The 3,021-nt window shown below is 40.1% G+C and overlaps 1 long non-coding RNA gene across 1 annotated transcript; it reads left to right on the top strand.

The window, feature by feature from the left end:
- The first annotated feature begins 990 nt into the window (after nt 1–990).
- Nucleotides 991–2,651, top strand: LOC310966155. Its single transcript, XR_014593795.1, has 3 exons — nt 991–1,030; nt 1,227–1,364; nt 2,543–2,651. It is a non-coding gene; the product is annotated as an uncharacterized lncRNA (long non-coding RNA).
- The last annotated feature ends 370 nt before the right edge of the window (nt 2,652–3,021 follow it).

Here is a 3,021-nt window from a genome sequence, read left to right as displayed (position 1 = left end):
TAAGGGACTTCTGTAAATACATATAATCTATGATTTACCCACATACACCATTAGTAAAAACACCACAGTATATAGAGTTGATAAATAGGGTAAAAAAGGGAGCAGAAAAACAAACAGTGTGTGTGTGGACACTTAATGTGTTTATTGTAATATTCATTATTTTAGTGGTAATCTATCTTATATGGGCATGGTCAGATAATTGTTAGAGTTATGGAACTTGGCAGGCCTCGTCCGTGGCATCCCTTTAGACATCCAGGATTTTGTGGTCTCAGAGGAATGATCACTCTGGTGAGTGATCAACAGGGGGAATTGAAGAATTAATGATCAATGAGTGTATTAATCATATGTTAGTGTGTGTATTAGTAATGATTAATGAGAGTGTGATAATAAGAAAAATAAGTATAATCATTTAAGAATTTAATTTAAGAATGTGATAGCATGTGCCTCTGCTATTATTTGACCAGGCCAAACAGATGATACTCCGACGCGCAGGGAGGAAGATGGAGGCTGGAGCAGCGGCTGCTTCTGAAATAAACATATGCACGCACAAGCGGACACATAACCACGCCTTTGTAACAAGCATAAATGCTGGAGTTTTTAGAATAGATATCAGAACTTCTTGCCTCTGATCACGGGTACTGTGTTGCACACAGTTACTCTAGATAGAGAATTGAACATTTCTCCAGACGTCTGTTTCTTCCGATGTCCTCCTGCTAATAAATGCCTGCTGGCGCACTAAACTGCCAACGACTCTGCTGACTCCAGAAAGCCTCCTGTAGAATTTGAGTTACGCAATATATACTCTGAGACGTCCTTCTGATTTGACTAAAGTTTTGTGTGTAAAATTCCTACAACGCAGAGATCGTTCGAGGAGAGGACAGCACCTACAGGGTCCGCTTCGTCCCTCAGGAGATGGGAGCTCACACTGTGAACGTCTAGTACCGAGGATAGCACGTCCCCGGGAGTCCCTTCCAGTTCACCGTGGAAGAGGGAGGGACGGGGCTGGACCGAGGCGTGGCCGGTATCCCAGGTGAGACATCTTACTTCTGTCCCTTGTCAATGTCTTTTTCAAGGACACACCTCCTGGTGTTTAAGCCGTTTACCATTTATGTTGGTGAAAGTCAACGTGTACATGTTGGTGAAAATTATGTTTTTGTGGCGAGTGGTTTTGGTCAGACCTCAGGGGACAGTTAATGGTGACGGACAGACGGTGTCTTTGTTTTCAGCTGAGTTTGGTATCTGGACCAGAGAGGCTGGAGCTGGAGATCTGTCCATCGCTGTGGAGGGACCGAACAAGGCTGAGATCACCTTTGAGGACCGGAAGGACGGATCCTGTGGTGTCTCCTATGTGGTCCAGGAGCCTGGTGAGACTAAACTCTGGAGCAGATTTAATCCATGATACACATGTTGTATGTAAATGTCCTGCAGAAGAGCAAAGTGTCCGGTTCAGAGTGGATCTGACCTGTGGAGTACCACAGGGCTCAATTCTGGTGCCACTGCTTTTCATTTCATGTTCCTGTTAATGGTTATCCATAAACACAATGATCACATTAATTGCTATCAGGGTTGTAAAATTCCTAGAATTTTCAAAGCTGGAAATTTTCCATGGGAATTCACATTTTAAATTCTAAATAACAAAAAATATATAAGCAGCATCATTTTGACTAAAACAATCAGATTTTATACAAATATTTGAAAATATCTCTGCTGGCCACACCACCTTCATGCACTGTGCGTTCCTCCATCACGTGCACTTTTTGAATTACATATGGAGGCACTTTTTTATTTTAGGGGGGGGGGGCATTCTTTAAATAGCCCACAATTTACAGTTCATTCCCATAATTCCCATGGCAAGTTCCCAATTTGAATATGTTCAAAATTCCTTATTTTAAATTCCCATGGAAAGTTTCTGTAAATGCAGTAAATGTTCCGCCCCTTCCAACTCTAACTCTATGCAGATGACACTCAACTCTACACTGAAGCTCCATTTAATGGAGTGAAATCTGAAACTCTGAAATCTAAAAGTTCCTTAAATCAGGAAACAAACGCAGTCTATAGTTGCTGGTAATATAAAGAAGTGTGCATTGTGTATGTATATGATCCATATTTTAGTAATTTAGTCATATTCCCATTGGTTGTTGAGATCAGTGGATGCATCAGTAATAATCATCAGAGGTTTTATTAAACTCCATTGGCACATGTTATATTATAGGCATATATAATATTATATTCAGAATTTTACATTATCTGCACCAATTAAAATGTTTTCACAACTAATACAAAAAAATGCAAAAAAATCGAAAATAAGCCTGAAGTTGTTGAAGCAGAAGACATAAAGAGGGGCTCTTGGGTAAATACCCTTTATTTGTAAATTTCTTTTCTGTATTTGTTACTGTTGTCAATAGTTCATGTTTGTCCTTGCAGATCACATTTTTTAAATAAAGGGAGAATAAAGTGGAAGTTACAAGGAAACTAATAAAACATGTAAAAACAAGAGATCCATGGATTAGACATGAAAACAACATTTAATCCTTCTGTCCAGGTAACTATGAGGTTTCCATCAAGTTCAATGACAGACACATCCCAGATTCTCCTTCCAACGTCCCCATCGCCTCGTTGTCTGATGGCGCTCGCTGCCTCACCATCTCCAGTCTGCAGGTCAAACACGTCCTCTCGTTTATTTAAGTGAAGCAGCTGAGGTCACTGATTTATGAAGCATCTCCATGTGTCCTCTGCTTTATTAAAGGGGACATTGTTATTATTAGTGTGTGACGGCCATGGTGTATTTCTGTCTTAATATGTAAATGTGTCTGTCCTCAACCGTAGTATATTTGACATTTACAGAGAGGCTGGCCTTTATCTTCTAAAAGAAAAAGTATGACTCGTTTAGTCTACTGCCTTTGCAATGCGTGTGCTCATGCACAGCTAGACAGTCAGATAACGGATAGAAGTTTCAAAAAAACCACAAGGCTTGACTTTTCTTGTCCTTTAATAAAGTCATCTATTTCCCCCGTAAAACTG

Source organism: Echiichthys vipera, assembly GCF_963691815.1.
Source record: "Echiichthys vipera genome assembly, chromosome: Y".
NCBI classification, from domain to species: Eukaryota; Metazoa; Chordata; class Actinopteri; order Perciformes; family Trachinidae; genus Echiichthys; species Echiichthys vipera.
This window is presented reverse-complemented; position numbering and strand designations above follow the sequence as displayed.